Here is a 15,704-nt window from a genome sequence, read left to right on the forward strand (position 1 = left end):
TTATGTAGTTCCATGAAGTTTTATCACATGTATAGATTCACATAACCATCACCACCCTGAGAGGTTTTTGTTGTCGATGCTGGGTTATTTAATAAGGAGAATGATGGTCCAGGGTATGAAGCTATCAGTCATTTTGACTTTTAGAAATTGATTTGGGAAAAATAAAATGAGGGCTGAAGAACAGGATGATATATGGATGTTTTTCAGGCAAATTGTGAGATTGGCTTCTTTCCCCCGACCAGCCCACAGACAGGCAGTTGGCTGCTGGGGAAGCCACCCACGGACCAGGCTCTGTCCCCAGTGGGCTGGGAGCGTCCCTCGCTTGGGCATTCTGTGGACTGGAAGATGACAGTGCACTCTGTGGGGGCGGAAGGAGGAGGTGGGCGCCCCAGGGAAGGAAAAGACCCAGCCGGTTGGAGGCCAGTGTCGTCCATTCACGCCGAGGGTGACAATCATGTATAACGCAGGCAGGATTACGTTAGGTCTGACATACCAAGGTGCGTTTCAGAGCTGAGCTCTCCTGGTCAGGCATTTGATGAGCCAGCATCATCCCGGAGGACAGGCTTTAAACGTGGGCCCCGGAGGGGTTGCTCTACTGTGTGTGTGTGTTTCCATTCAAAGATAGATTTATCCTTCTCTTCATTTGGATCCCCCAAGAAGGAGAAAATCCCAGGGCAAGGGAAGTAATTTATCAGGGAGGTGACACCAGAGGACACATTAGGAAGGAGTGGGACAGTCACATAACGTGTGTATTACCTGGCCGGCCACTGCTGTGGGTGAATGGAGCCAAAACAAGCTAGGGAAAGGAGAAGCCAGTGTTAGACACATGCCTACGAGTCTTTCCACCTGGGGGGCGGGGGAGCTGGGGTGTTTATACACCAGTTCCTATCAGTCATTGAATGAGGGCTGTGGGGGATGGAGACGCTTCTTCCCTGGCATTTCTGACCCGTTACACTGGTGGATAAAGAGATCTTTGATATCCACAGATGCAAAAAAAAAAAAAAGTACGAGAGCTGGCAGCCACATTCGGGCCCACATGCACTGAAGCGATCGGGATGGGGACCGGGTGGTCCAGGTGTTAGGAGTGTTTGCTGTAATCCCATGTCCTCCTTCCCATCACATGACCAGGACATATTGGATGCTTTCTGTGTAGCCTTCTCACTGGGTTTCCAAACATTAAGAAATTAGAAAGAGGGAGACCCACTGGACCACATCGATTCTGTGTGGCCAAGCTCGATTGTACACATTCAAATGGAGGACCCTGGACACCCAGAGAATCTGGACATCCGCACACCTTGCCTTGGCTGTAGTGTGAAGTGTTAGAGTCTCAGTCAGCGGGTCCTGGCCCATCTGCCCTAGTTTGATTCTCTCGAAATCCGAGGCCAAGGCAAGGCCCTGGGTGCAGGTGGTTTATTTAGGAGGTGATCCCAGGAAGCAGGAGTGAGGGGTTGAGGAGAACACAGGGAAGGAGGGGAAGGCCACAGTGGGTCTTCGGGCCAGAATGGCCCTTTGGCTGCTGGTCAGGTGCGCTTGCACAGCCTCAGGGACAGCTGTCTGCCCGAGCTGATACCATGCCCCAGCGGGACTTTGGGACGGTCTGTAGCTGGCACCAGAGGTGGCATCTGCCGCATCCCTCTGCTGGCCTGGTAGCCCCCACCTAAGGCCCTCCCTGACCCCTTCCCGTCGTCTCACAGACCGTACATTCTCTGATATGTCTCCCCTGCTAGTATGCAAACCCCATGAGGACAGATTTTTATCTTTTCTGTCCACTTCTCCATGTCCTATGCCTAGAACAGTGCCTGGCATGTGGCAGGTAGCGCTCAGTAATCTTTGTTGAATGAATGAAGGATGGAGGGAAGGAAGGATTCCCCGAAGTGAGTTTCTTTCTCTCACCTGCCACCCTCCTTCCTTCCCTCCTTCCATTTCGCTCTAAGAAAGGCTCATGGAAACTGGCTGAGGGAAGAGTGGACTCCCCTCTCCCTTCGCGGGCTGGCTCTGGAAATTACACTCTGTGAGTAGAAAGGCCAGTTGTCTGAGGTTTGGGTTCACTGGAAGCAGAGCTTGAGATAAGGGTTTGGGTGTGGATTCGTTTGTAGGGCTGCTGTGACAAAACATCACAAATTAGAGATTTAAAACTATAGAAATTCATTGTCTCCCAGTCTGGATGTTAGAAGTCCAAGATAAAGGCCATGCTCCCTCTGAAACCTATAGGGGAGAATCTTTCTTTGCCGCTTTCTGGCTTCTGATGGTTGCTCGCTGTCCTTGGCATCCCTGGGCTTATAGCTGCATCACTCGAATCTCGCCTCTGTTGTCACGTGACCTTCTTTGTGTGCACCTCTGTCTTACAAGGACACTAGTCCTATTGGATGAGGGGCCCACCCTACCCCATTATGTTCCCATTTCAAATAATCACATCTGCGACAACCGTATTTCCAAGTCAGGTCACATTCTGGACTGATGGGAGTGAGGATGATAACATATCTTTTGTGGGGTGTCATTGAACCCACAACAGGACCTAGGACAGTGCCCTGCAGGGGAGGGGGGAGGGAAGCAGTCTAGGGAAGGGTGATGGCCCAGGGAGGATGTGGTCTTAGCCTCACCCTGATTGCGGGTCGGGAGGCAGACTGTGGAACACAGGATGGCGCTGCAGGGCGCGTCCTCCTTCAGACTGGGAGCCAGTCAGTGGTACTCCCACCTCGGTCAGTCTTTGGCTGGGACCCGACAGGGAAATCTGATTTTCAGTGGGGTGGCCGTCGGCCTGCCTGCAGCTTCTGTTCTGCAGAATGGTGGTTCTGAGCCAGGGGCAGTCTTGCTCTCAGGATGGTTGACGGTGCTGGGAAGCATTGTGGGTTTGGTGGGTGGAGATCCGGGATGCCGCTGAGCACCTGCGGTGCACAGGACAGCCCCCACCACGAAGAATGTTCTAGCCCAAAGCGTCTGTAGTGCCAGAGGGAGAAAGCCCACGGTGGAAAAGGGGAAATGGAGGTTCAAGGACAGCAACAGGGTCTGCCATGCAGGCAAGACGAGGGCAGGGCTGGTCCCCGAAGGCTGGGGAGCGTTTTTCCAGGAGAAACAGACGCTGGGAAGCAGGGAGAGCCAGGGGCGGAGGGTGTTAGGAGCAGACATCCAGGTAAGTGTGTTTTTATCCCAAATGTAGAAAAAGAGATACTAGTTCTGAACAAAAATCCATACTGTGCAAAGGAGGCCTGTCTTGGAGACAGAAAACAAAATTCTCACACGGTGCCCTGGAGGCCACTGGATGTTGATGCTGGTTTTCCTGGCAGGCCAGGGTCTGCCTTCACCCGAGCGAGCACTGAACGGGAGGGATAGATGCAGCCGTGTCTGGGGGTGGAAAGCAGAGCTTGGCAGTTTCTTGTTTTCAGCCTACCTCGCCGGTGTGGGATCAGTGTGGCTATTAGGGCTGAGTTCTACATTGCTGTGCCTTGGAGAACCCACGGGAGCGGTGGTGGGTGAGGCCGGCGTGTAGGCATAGTCTGGCTCGCGGCAGAACGTCCCAGCTGTTTCGTGACTTTGAACATTGCATCTTTGATCTTGGCCTTCAGGACAGTAGCGGCTAATGGAGCTTCTGTCAGTTTTTTGGTCTCGTTGATAAGGTTTGGCTAGGAGATAATGAAAATGAGGACAGAGAAATAGAAAGCATATGGGGTGATTGAACAGGTGTGAAGTTACTCTCACCGCTGAGAGAAATTCTGCTCATCCAAGTGGACGGCAGCAGATCAACACTGTGGCCATTGAATGTGAAATCTTTGTAGGCTCTACTTTTTTATTTTTTTTTTTAAAGATTTTATTTATTTATTTGACAGAGCATGAGTGGAGAGGAGGGGCAGAGGGAGAGGGAGAAGCAGGCTTCCCGGTAAGCAGGCAACCCTAAGCGGGGCTGGATCCCACGACCTTGGGATCATGACCTTGGCCAAAGGTAGATGCTTAACTGACTTAGCCACCCAGGCATCCCCTAGACTCTACTCTTTCTTTAAAAAATAATATATTAGTAATTATGACAAAACACACATAACAAAATTTACCAGCTTACCCATTTTTTTTTTAAAGATTTTATTTTATTTGAGAGAGATACAGTGAGAGAGAGCATGAGCGAGGAGAAGGTCAGAGAGAGAAGCAGATCCCCCGTGGAGCTGGGAGCCCAATGCGGGACTCGATCCCGGGACTCGGGGATCATGACCCAAGCCGAAGGCAGTCGTCCAACCAACTGAGCCACCCAGGTGTCCCCAGCTTACCCATTTTTAAAAAATTTTTACTTAAGGGGCTCCTGGGCGGCTCAGTGGGTTAAGCCTCTGCCTTCGGCTCAGGTCATGATCTCAGGGTCCTGGGATCGAGTCCTGCATCGGGCTCTCTGCTCAGCAGGAGCCTGCTTCCCCCTCTCTCTCTCTCTGCCTCTTTGCCTACTTGTGATCTCTCTCTCTGTCAAATAAATAAATAAAATCTTTAAAAAAAAATTTTTTTTAGCCAATTTTAAGTGCACGTTTCAGTGGTATTAAGTATATTCACAGCATTATACAACAATCACCGCCATCTGTCTGCAGAACTCTTTTCATGGTGCAGAATGGAAACTTTATACCTATTAAACAATAGCTCCCCATCCCTTCTTGCCGCCAGCGCCCACTAGTCACCATTCCTTGTGTTTCCATGAATCTGACTCTAGGTGCCTCCTATACATGGAGTCATACAGCATTTGTCTTTCTGTGACATAATGTCCCATTGTTCATCTATGTCATAGCATGCGTCCGAACGACCTTTTGAAGGTTGCATAATACCCCGTTCTGTATGCATACCGTGTTTTGTTTGCTCATTCTTTCATCCGTCAGTGGACACTTCCACCTTCTGCTTCTTGTGAGGAACTTTGGGATGCTGTAGTAGAGATTGCAACATATATGTTGACATACTATTATGTAACAAACGGGATAGCTATTATTAGATGTTAATATGCCCTATACTACAGTATATAATAATACTGTGAGTAATACTGTGATGAATATGGGTGTATATGTATTTCTTCAATCCTTTTTTGAGCCAGAAATCTACCCAAGATGAAGGCAATTTATTTTCTTTTAAGATCCCGTGGCTTTGGGAAGGATGGGCAAGGTGGTGGGGAGAGTAGATGCCGCATAGACATAGCAGAACCTCCCAGAACATTAGGAGGGAGCAGAGTTCTTGTTCTGGTTTGTGGCTAGAATAACATAACCTGTGGGTACTGGTTTGCCGGTGCCGAGAAGAGACCTAGTACCTACGACTTTGTGTCCCTTACTGTGCATTTGCACGGATGTGAGCTCTTCTCAGGAGAAAGAATTTTTTGGAAGTGAAAGTCCCTTGAACTGGGGGAGAATGATGATTTTGACCCAGTAAGTCTACAATAAAAATAACTTGCCTGTATAAATTATTCAGTTATGCATTCTGTATTTGTCAGGCGCTTTTTGTGTTCTAGGGTCTGGGACTTGTGATAGAGCCATAAGATGGTGTCTGCGCAGCTCTAAATGATGTACATGGCCCAAGTAGTTTATCCTAACAAGGGTCCATTTTACAAATGTGGGAACTGGGTAGAGGGAAATAATTTGTGCTGCTAAGTGGTAGGACTGAGGCTATTTGACGTAAAAAATGGTGTGCCATAACCACGACATTGTACTGGTTCTCTCCCACAAGGCAAAAGTCCCTGCTCTCGTGGAGTTTACATTCCGGTGGAGGGAGACTTGTAGCAAATAAACAAGTTAACAGATAATGCTGGGTTTCACTGTCAGTGCCAAGAGAGTAAGCAAAGTAGGATGAGGGGCTGGAGAGGGATGGCTGGGTGGCGAGGGTGAGGAAGCTATTTTAAATGGGTGAGGAGATGAATTTAAGTAGAGAGCTAGATGGAGTGAGGGCATGAGCCTGGAGGATGTCTGGAGGAAGAGCATTCCAAATAGTGACTTTGGGAAGTGCAAAGGCCCTGAGGCAAGAGCTGGTTTGGCATCTTGGTGACTGGAGTAGAGTGAGGGGGAAAGCATGATAGGGGATGAAGTTGAATTGGTGTAAAAGGTCACTTCACATCAGTCTTAAAGGTATAGGTGAAGACTTTAGTTTTATTCGTAAGTATGATGACAAGCCCTGGGTTTTTGAGAAGGACAGGTGACCCTGTCAGGCTACCCTGGAGAGAAATCACTGGGGGACAACATACTTACATCCAAAATATATAAAGAACAGCAATGACCCAAAAATTAAAAAAAAAAAAAAAAGAAAAAAGAAAGAAAGAAAGAAACGTGCCTGGGTGGCTCAGTGGGTTAAGCATTTGACTCTTGATTTTGGCTCAGGTCGTGATTCTCAGGGTTTTGAGGTCGAAACCCACATCAGGCTCTGTGCTACGCATGGAACCTGCTTAAGATTCACTCTTTCCCTCTGCCCCTCCCTGTTGCTTACACTCTCTTTCTCCTTCTCAAGAAAAAAATCCCAATTTTGAAATGGGCAACAGTTTTGAACAGACACTGCACAAAAGAAGATACATACAGATGGTCTCTAAGCGCATGGAGAGGTGCTTGACATTGTTAGCCAGTCAGAGAACTATAGATTCAAACCACAGAGAAATAGCACTACACACCCACCTCCTGGAATGTCTAAAAGCTGCAAAGACTGACAATACCAAATGTCGATGAGGACGTGGAGCAGCCGGAATTCTGAGACAGCAGAGGGGTATAATGTGGTAGTAGTTCTTGGTGAAACTGAACATTTATCTACCTCCACAATCCCGCACTGCCACACCTAGGTATTTGCCTACGAGAGATCACATTATGTCGACACAAAAAAATCACACTGAGGTATTCACAGCACCTTCTCCTGTCATAGGTCCCCAAACTGGAAGCAGCCAGGTGTCCCATCAGCAGGATGAAGGATAACAAGCCAAGGTATATTCCTGTAATGGAGCATTATTTGGAAATAAGAAGGAACAAAGTACCGGGATACACATAATAACACGGGTGAATGTCAATAACATTATGCCAAGTAGAACATGTTTCTGAGCAACCATCATGCTAAGCAGAAGCCAGACCCAAGAGAACACATACATACAGCTGCATTTGTATCAAGTTTGAGAACCAGCAACACTAATCTGTGGTGAAAAAAATCAGAACAGTGGCTGTGGGAAGGGGACAGTAGGGGAGGGAATTGAGTGGAAAGGAGCAGGAGGGTCATTTCTGGACGAATAGTGATGTTCTGCATCTCGACAGGCTTCTGATACACAGGTTGTGCATTTGTCAAACTCATCAGGTACATGTAAGGTTTGTGCACCTTGTTGGGTGTAAATGTTATTTGCGGGGGGTGGGATGCTGTAAAGATGCATTGAGCTCAGGCTACTGACAGGCCTGCTGAAGCTTCAGGGGAAAGTCTACCAATGTCTGTAGCCTATTTTAAGATGCCTTCCAAAAAAGATCTTTGGAGGGGCGCCTGAGTGACTCAGTCGGTTAAGGGTCAAACTCTTGATTTCAGCTCAGGTCATGATCTCAGGGTGGGGAGATTGAGCCCCCACATTGGGCTCCATGCTCAGCGGGGAGCCTGCTTGAGACTTTCTCTCTCCCTCTGCCTCTCCCCCACCTCAAATAAATAAATGAATCTTTAAAAAAAAAAAAAAAGATCATTAGATGCACCATAAGGCAAGTGTAGCATGGCTTTAAAATATTAATGTAGAATTATTAATAGCTGCATTGCAGAAGCTAGGTGATGTGTATAAAAAGGAGGGGACTGTATAGATCTTTCAGCTTTTCTGGATCTGACAGTTCTTATAATAACATGTTGGAGTGCAAAGAGAGAAGAAAACAGAGGCACCAGTTAGGAGTAATTTGCTGCAGTCGTGTAGGCCGGAGGTGATGTCCTAGACCTGGTGTGAGGTACAGGTGCACGAGGGGCCAGGTGGAGAGACGGTTAGAAGGCACAGGACCGGCCCTTAGACGTTCAACTCCAGCTTTGGGGGCGTTGTAAACAAGGCTGCCTGACAGAGTGGGGATTCTGCTGTCATGCTGGCTGTTCTCATCTTTTCACGAGGGGCGCAGGCTCCCAGACTTTGGCCTCACTGATTCCAAGGTCCTGAGTCCTAGATGAATCACACTTCAGTGAACTTGTGGGGAGATTCTGGTACATGTGGGCTGGGGTCCTCATGCTGAGTGATACTGAGTGGCTAGAGGGAAGTAGGAAGGGCTAGCCGTCCTAGTAGGACATATGGCTCAGAAGCGTGGCTCTGCCACTCGCTGGCTGGCCCTTGTGGTGGTTGAACGAGCTACGTGGCCAACAGAGGCTGCCATCAGGATTATGTTTGATGGGGCCATTTGGGAAGGAGAAGACTCAGGTTGGAATGCTCTTTAAAGTTCTTGGGGGATAATTCTGTGTCGCGTGGTGTGTGGTATCCTTTATTACAAAGCCAGGTTTTCCACTGAGGAGCAATGTTTGACTTGCACTCAGAAGAAGAAAATGTGTTGCGTCAAAAGTGACATTTGCACACAGGCATGCTGGATATTTATGTTTCTGAAAATTGCTTTCACCTGAGATTTGCTCTGACTGAAGGAACGTGTTTTTGGTCTTTGATGCCTGGCACTCATGGCCCTGTGGCTTAGGAAGCGAAGTCTGTGTATATTGCCTTTGCCAAGTGAGACTGAACAATTTACATTTAGCAGTAAATATGTTCTGGGTCCTCACACATCCTAGAACCTAGGCGGTGTGCAACACTTACATTACCCCACCAGGTGGCTGGTAATGACACTTGCAGATGGGGGACCCTGAGGCTCAGAGAGGTTAAGGTACTTACCCATGGTTGCACAGGTGGAATGGAGAATGGAACCTGAGCCTGAGTCTGAGCCTACACCCGTACATAATCTGTTAAGGAGAAAGCCCCGGCCAACGACTTTGTAAATTGATCTAGCCTGTGTAAGCCAAGTGGGATAAGACTGCATTTTTCATAAGTGTAACCACATTTTTTTTTTTTAAAGATTTTATTTATTTATTTGACAGAGAGAGATCACAAGTAGACAGAGAGGCAGGCAGGCAGAGAGAGAGAAGCAGGCTCCCTGCTGAGCAGAGAGCCCGATGTGGGACTCGATCCCAGGACCCTGAGATCATGACCTGAGCCGAAGGCAGCGGCTTAACCCACTGAGCCACCCAGGAGCCCTGTAACCACATTTTTATATGAATATGTGCCTTGCTTCCTTCCCCCTTTGGAGTTATCTTAGAAGGAATTCTGTGTTTGCTTGGAGCGTGTTGTTGATGTTGAACAGAGCCTTCAGAGTTCAAGGGGCATGCGCATGGCTTTCCTCAGCAGCACCAAACTGACTGGATTTTTTTTTTTTTTAAGATTTTATTTATTTATTTGAGAGAGAGAGAGAGAGCATGAGAGGAGAGAGGTCAGCGGGAGAAGCAGAATCCCTGCCGAGCAGGGAGCCCAATGTGGGACTCGATCCCAGGACTCCAGGATCGTGACCTGAGCCGAAGGCAGTCGCGTAACCAACTGAGCCACCCAGGTGTCCCTGACTGGATTTTTTAAAATGTCCACAGGACAGTCTGATTTGGGAACCAAGACAAGTGTCAGTGTGGGATTGCTGTTTTTTTGATTAAGGAATAGAAAAAAAAAAATTGCATAACCCTGAGATAAAGAGATTTACTTTCCTTGTGTGGCCCTCAAAATGTCTATTTATATCAGGAATCTTGGTTAAACTTGACAGAACCCATCTCAAGCTGGCTTTGGTCAAAGAGGAAGACTTGTGGTCATGTGGGGTCCCAGTACCATTGGGTCTGGGACTCAGGTTATGCCTTGGGAATCTTTCGCAGCTGCAGTGTTCCTCCACTCGGCCTTCTTCCATCATCTTTCTTCTCAGGAAGACCGCTCCTATGCACAGGAGCTAAAGTGGCCGCAAGTTGGCCCAGGCTTCCCTTCCACCAACCAGGACATACATGGGGAAGACAAGTTCTCTCTTCTATGAGTTCCAGAAGTCCCAGGGAGGATTCTCAGGGGCCCGTCCTTCCTTGAGTCCTGCCCTTGTCCACATGGTGGAAGAAGGTTGGTTCTTCTTCTACCGTGTGGTTCCACATACACATTCTGGCTGGTGGCCACTACTCAGGAGCCTTGCAGTGGGAGTGAGCGTGGTTGGGGAGAAGGAACGGTGAATGTCTTCTTACTTAGCTGCCATGGTTGCGGTTCTTTCTTTCTTTGTTGCCTCTTCCCTGGCTAACGCTTTCCTGGCCAACCTCCCCAACTGAAGAAGCTGAGTAGGCAGGACCCTGGTAGCAGGCGGATGTCAACTCTTTGGAAGTTCCTGGAAGTAGTGGAGAGTACCTCATGGTTCTTCGCTGTTGGGCTTCCTTCCCTGGGGGAGGCACTCTCAAGGATGGGTCCTAATCAGAGGGCACATTGGCCCTCGGTGAGTGGTCTCTGACCTAGGCTGCGCTCTCCTCGAAGCAGACCCTGAGACCAAGATTTGAGAGCAAGTATTGTATTTCAGGGTGACGCCAAGAAGAACCAGAAGGGAAGCGGGAGGGTGAGACCTATACTAAAGGATGTGTTGTAGGGCAGTCTACCGCTCTGGGCACCTGGGTCATGATCCGCCTGGGCACTCAGTATAGGGGTGATGGCGCCCGGGCTTTTACTCATCAGCTCCCTGCAGGTGGAGGCTGAGGGCTGCTTCCAGAAACCCTAAATTCCCTGGGCTCCTGCAGCCCGTTTCGTGGACATGGAGAGGGAGGACTCTGGTGGCCACAGAGACTCCTCAGGATGGGGAGAGGTGGGACCGGCAGTAGGGAGCTCGGTGGTCTCTGGCAGTGATGTGGTCAGGCCCGGGGGCGGGTGGCACCTTCTGCGTCCCCACACTCACCGTTGTGACGGCTCCGAGTGCAAGATCTTCTGTGCTCTCCCTTCCCTCTGCTTGCCTCTTCTCTCCGCTTCTCCTCTCATCCGGTCAGAATGCTGAAAAGCAGATGGGTGAGACCCCTGCTTAAGCAGATGCTGGCCTCCCCTTCCTGTAGGGGCGTGTGATCTGCAAGTGAGTCCCTTGGCAGCCGTCCCTCTCGGCTTTGGGGTGGAACGGCGGGGACAGTCCTCAGCTTTCCCCACTCAGCCAGTGTCTCCTCTTCTGCTCACAGAGGCAGGGAACGGGGATGGTTTGGAATGTTGCGGGACCTGGTCTCTGCGTTTTAGAAATCCCAGAGCGAGGTGCTGGGCCCCACCAGTTGTCTGCTCCTTAGTGCCTGTCCCTTGTTCCCAGCCGTGGGCCCAGGCAGCCAGTTCTGGGTCCAGCAGGGGATGTCCCCCTCCGTATCCTGTTGATGTACAGCTTAAGACTTGGCCAGACTCTCCATAACATCAGCTTCCGCTTCTGTGTATTCTCGGTGCTTCTGGCGTGGGGAAGGAACTCGTTAGATGTTTTCTGAATTGAATAAATATTGTTGTGTAAAGAGGATTAGCTTTAGAGTTAGACTAAAGGAGTTGGGACCTGGTGAAGGTCCCGGCTTCACCCTTTACCAACTGTGTGAATTTGAGCCCCACTCCTCACCTGTCGGTTAGGGATAATAATGCAATGCTTACAGCATGGGAAGTTGGGGCAGTGACGTGAGGACAATAGAGAGGGCTGACTCTGACCTAGTTCTCACTGTGTCAGGCATGGGGCTAAGCATTTCTATTGTATTAACAATTGTTACCAGCCCATTTTATAGATAGGGAAACTGAGGCATGCATTAAGTAACATGCCCAAGGCCACAGGCCTGGGATTTGCACCCAGGCTGTCCAGCTGTTAGCCATTCTGCTCCACTATATTCCATCTTGATAAACCAAGATCAGGCAGGCAAAGCCCCTGGCGTATAATATACACCGAGTAGGGACTAACTGGGAGCTGCCGTGCAGGGAAGGAGGAGGGAGGAAGCCGAAAAGAGGAAGGAGACATTGGGAAGCAAGTAAGGCGGAGGCCATGAGGAATTGGCCAGAGGTTCTGATTTGTGTTTCAGTAGATGCTACTTTGACCTTACCGTGTCCCAGGCAGATAGAGATAGAAAGAATTTTAGGACATTTTTTAGAAGGAAAAACTGGTGATGACTTCAGACACCCAGAGTTATGTGTTCATTGGGCCCAGAACCTGGAAACTGCCAGAAGTGACACACACCGCCAGCCTCTCCTGACCGTATATTGTATTTTGAGATCGTTCACCGCCAGATACTGTAACGGGCGAAGCCCTGGACAAAGCAAATGTCAGTTTTTTAATGAGCATTCCTCTTTAACTTACCCTGAGCTACTGTCAGTCTTTACTCGTTCAATAGGATGCTGGCCTTTCTGTGTGTTAAAAGGGTTCCCCGCCTAGGTTTTGGTGAGCAGCCGTGTTTTGGCAACACTGTGCAGCCAGTGCCGGGCCCAGGCCAGAGCCTTAGAAGGCAGCATTAACTAGAAATTTCTTTTCATGTGGTCCTTCTTATTTTCCTCCTCCTGAAATAGAAATGGAGTTTACATCTCAGACCTCAACATGAGCTTTTGGTTCCTAGTCATAGATGACAATCTAGAAGGGGAACGAGAGATGGTTTGGTCCGAGCCTGTTTTCTAGATGAGAAGACTGCAGCACAGAGTGAGTGTTGAGTTGAGTGACTTGTCCAAGGTCACACAGCTTCCAGCGATAGCTTTTGGAGACGAGTTAGGTTACCTGACTTCCAGGTGGGAGGTCTTACCTCTGTGGCACACTGTTTTACCTCACACGGGAAAGGATCTGTGGTGCCCGAGAGCCCTGGAATATACAGACTTCGGTTCAAGTCCTGGCCTTTATACCCTCTAGAGGTGTGAAGCCCAAAGAGTTACCGTGTCATCTCTAAGCCTCGGTTTCTTTGTCTATAAAATGAGGGTTATATCGTGTGCTGGAGCCAGCTTCCCCTGGCTCACAGAGCTAATTGTAAATTTTCAAGCATTTCACAAGCCGATTAACTTCATACTGAAGTCAGCCATTGTGTATGAAATGGACACATGCTACCGATCGGAGCCCTTTCCCCTCCTGGAGGGCTACATACTTATCTGCACATCACTGACCATAGTGGTACTTACCTCAGGGTGTTTTTTTGGGCTACCAGGGGGCTGGTTCGCTCGAGGCTGAAAGCGCAGAGCATTGACGTATGTATACAGTGGTGCCACATGAAGAAGATAGCCCCACAGTCCCGCAGTCCTCAGGCCAGCAGGAGCCCAGCCACTTCCTGTGGTGTGACCTTGGGTGGTTACTCTCTGTTACTGATAATGACAATTGCTGACTCTTCCTGAGCTTGTCCCATAGACCAGCCGTTGTTTTAGGGCTTTCTGTATACATCTGAAAATCCCTGAGGGACTGTCATTATTCCCCACTTTTCATTTTAAACACCCGAGGCACGGGAACGCCTGGCTGGCTCGGTTGGTAGAGCGTACAATGCTTGACCTCAGGGTCATGTGTTCAAGCCCCACTTTGGGGGTAGAGGTTACCTTAGAAAAAGAAAATCTTTAAAATAAACTAAATTCAAAACCAGAGGCTCAGAAAGTCCGGGGAGTTTGCCCAAGGCTATGCAGTTAGTGAATGGGGGAGTCTGACTTCACAGTCTGGCGTCTGCTCCCGGCCTCCACCCTGTCTCGCTGAGGCCCAGCTTCCTCCCATGGAAAATGGCAGGAAAAGCAAATTGGAACTCAAGAGTTGTGGGGAGGGTGGCATCTGCTTATGCCTGCCGTGTTCACACCGGCCCAGCACAGTACAGGTCCTCACATCAGGTGCGCTGACTGCTGGTAAGCCGTAAGGAAATGTTGCTGTCCATCGTTACCATGATCGTGGTGCTGAAATCTTAGCCGGGGAACTTGGACTCCGTGTGACCAAGGAGATTAAGCAACATTGGCCAGCAAGTAATTCGTCAACCCCAACTGGGGTTGAGCAGATGAGGTTGGAGCTCTTGAGCAGCTGGCAGGTTGGGTGGCCCAGGTGTCTGGCGATCAGCTTCAGAGAGAATGTTGGGGTGGCCCAGGTGTCTGGCAGTCAGCTTCAGAGAGAATGTTGGGGTGGCCCAGGTGTCTGGCAATCAGCTTCAGGGAGAATGTTGGGGCTCTGCTCCGAGAAGGAGAGGTGGACGGTCTCAGGGGGTTTGTCGCCATGGACTGAGGCTGTTCTCATGGCAGGTTCTGGGGCTACAGACAAGTGTGAGACCCGGTCCCTTCCTTCAAGACTCTCAGTATAACAAATAGTGAGCACCTGTCAGTGCTTGGGAAGCATTTTCCGTACATGATCCCATTGAATCATGCAAGCCTGTGAGGTACAGTGATCATCCCCATGTTCCGCGTGAGAAAACAGAAATCCCAGTCAGTGAATGACTTGCCTCAGATGTTCAAGGAGTAAATGTTGAAGCCAGGGCTTGAACCGAGGTGACCTCGACACGTCCTCCTTTCCTGGAGTGGCCTCTGAGAAACAGTCATGGCCATCGATAACTAGGATACAAGGTGAAAATGAGGGGCGCCCTAAGGGAAGGGTCTTCAGTTCCAGCAGCAGCAGAACTGAGTCTGGACAGCTTAAGGGAAAGGATAAATAAAATGATAACAGATTCACATACTAAATGCTGAGCTCTGAGCTCTTCCCACTTATTAACCCATTTAATTCTTTCATCAACTCGGCCTCATAGGTGTTCTTACGATCCCATTGCACAGATAAGAACACAAAAGCCAGGGGAGTTGGGGAATCTGCTCACAGAATAAGTAGTAGAACCGAGATTCATACCAGGCTTTCTGGGAGAAAAAGAAGGCCGTCCTGAAGGGTGGTGGAGTAGTTCATAGAAGCAAAGGAATAATTGAACCTCGAGGCACCGGGGCACCTCTGGGACCTTCTTGAGCAGAGCTCCATGGACTTGTCTGGTGGGGTCAGATGCCCAGGCTTAGCCCCACCCAAACCACAGCCAAAGAGGTTCTAGGACCAGAGTAAGTGGGGAGGGATGTCTAATAGACCAAAACAACACGTACTGCCTATAGGGCTCCCTAAAACCTGAAACTGAGAGAAAGTACGGGGTTTTTAAAAAGATTTTATTCATTTGAGAGAGAGCGAGAGAGTGTGTGAGTGTGGGGGGAGGAGCAGAGAGAGAGGGAGAGGCAAACTCCCACGGAGCAGCAAGCAGAGAGCCTGAGCAGGGAGCCCTGCGAGGGGCTCGATCCCAGAACCCTGGGATCATGACCTGCTGAGCCACCCAGGTGCCCCTCTATTTTCCTTTCTTATGTCGGCTGCCCTCAGAAGCCCCATTACTAAAACACACACACACACACCCCCACACACACACCCACCCTTACTTTCAGGGCACCTGTCCTACAACTGAGCTCAGTTCTGACACTCACTGCCTGGAGTTAGCTCAGATTCCGCAGGTGAAGGGCTCCATCCTTACCAACCGCCCCCATTTCAGATGCCAGTTACAAGTCCCAAGGTGAATCCATACTTCTAAAAGACCCAGCTATCAATCAGGGGGTCTCCTGACCTCTGCCTCAGGTTCCGTAATTTGCTAGAATTGCTTACAAAACTTAGGGAGACATTTTACTGTTTTTTGTTTGTTTGTTTGTTTGTTTGTCTGTCTGTTTTTTAAAGGATATAACTCAGGAGCAGCCAGATGGAAAGCAAAGCATAAGGCAAGGTATTGGGGGAGGGGCACAGGACCCTCTCGGGGTCCACCACCCTCCTAGTACCTTGATGTGTTCACTAACTCAGAAGCTCTCT

At 49.4% G+C, this 15,704-nt stretch overlaps 1 protein-coding gene across 7 annotated transcripts in view; it reads left to right on the forward strand.

The window, feature by feature from the left end:
• SYT17 (synaptotagmin 17) overlaps positions 1–15,704 on the forward strand; it is an 85,229-nt gene that overhangs the window by 15,315 nt on the left and 54,210 nt on the right. The window lies entirely within an intron of this gene.

Source organism: Lontra canadensis, unplaced genomic scaffold, assembly GCF_010015895.1.
Source record: "Lontra canadensis isolate GAN:19392208 unplaced genomic scaffold, GSC_riverotter_1.0 scaffold91, whole genome shotgun sequence".
Taxonomy (NCBI): Eukaryota; Metazoa; Chordata; class Mammalia; order Carnivora; family Mustelidae; genus Lontra; species Lontra canadensis.